The sequence below is a fragment of the Priapulus caudatus genome, unplaced genomic scaffold (genome assembly GCF_000485595.1).
Source record: "Priapulus caudatus unplaced genomic scaffold, Priapulus_caudatus-5.0.1 Scaffold1598, whole genome shotgun sequence".
Classification (NCBI taxonomy): Eukaryota; Metazoa; Priapulida; class Priapulimorpha; order Priapulimorphida; family Priapulidae; genus Priapulus; species Priapulus caudatus.
The window spans coordinates 61,327-62,469 of NW_014578659.1; positions in this window are offsets into that span (position 1 = coordinate 61,327).

The window sequence follows — 1,143 nt, forward strand, 5'->3', positions numbered from 1 at the left end:
ATATATATATATATATATATATATATGTTTATATATATATATATGTATATATATGTATATGTGTGTATGTATATATATATAATTAGCTTAACGCACGCGCAGTATGTTTTAGACGAAGTTCTTAGTAGAGATAAAACATCGTAAAGATATTTTCTATTGAAAATATCCGTTGCAATAATACTGCGTTCCCCAGTTTTACTGGGTTTTTGTGCCGGATGCAAGAGGTTTTGCGTTTATGGGTTTCTACTAATACGTTTGAGCTCGGCGTCTAAGAATATAAATAGTTTATCGTGCGCGCTCTCTTTCCTCTCCCACTATCTTTCCTTGTCACGATGGCTATCCATTTCCTTCTCTTTCATCTTCTCCCTTTTTCCTTCTATCGTGTCTCGCCCGCCCACTCTCTGTTCATCCCCTCTGCCTCTTCCTCGCTCTCCCACACCTCTACCTTTTCCCCTCCTGCCTCTCTCCTGCCTGTCTCATTTCATCTCGCTCTCCCACACATCTATCCTTCCCCCCTCCTGCCTCTCTCCTCACTGTCTCCTTTCATCTCGCTCTCCCACACATCTACCCTTCCCCTCTTGCCCCTCTCCTGCCTGTCTCATTTTATCTCGCTCTCCCACACCTCTACCCTTCCCCCCTCCTGCCTCTCTCCTGCCTGTCTCCTTTCATCTCGCTCTCCCACATCTCTACCCTTTCCCTCCTGCCCCTCTCCTGCCTGCCTCCTTTCATCTCGCTCTCCCACACCTCTACCTTCCCCCTCCTGCCTCTCTCCTCCCTGTCTCCTTTCATCTCGCTCTCCCACACCTCTACCTTTCCCCTCCTGCCCCTCTCCTCCCTGTCTCCTTTCATCTCGCTCTCCCACATCTCTACCTTTCCCCTCCTGCCCCTCTCCTGCCTGTCTCCTTTCATCTCGCTCTCCCACACCTCTACCCTTCCCCCTCCTGCCCCTCTCCTCCCTAGCTGTCTCCTTTCATCTCGCTCTCCCACACCTCTACCCTTCCCCCTCCTGCCCCTCTCCTCCCTAGCTGTCTCCTTTCATCTCGCTCTCCCACACCTCTACCCTTCCCCCTCCTGCCCCTCTCCTCCCTAGCTGTCTCCTTTCATCTCGCTCTCCCACACCTCTACCCTTTACCTTCCTGCCTC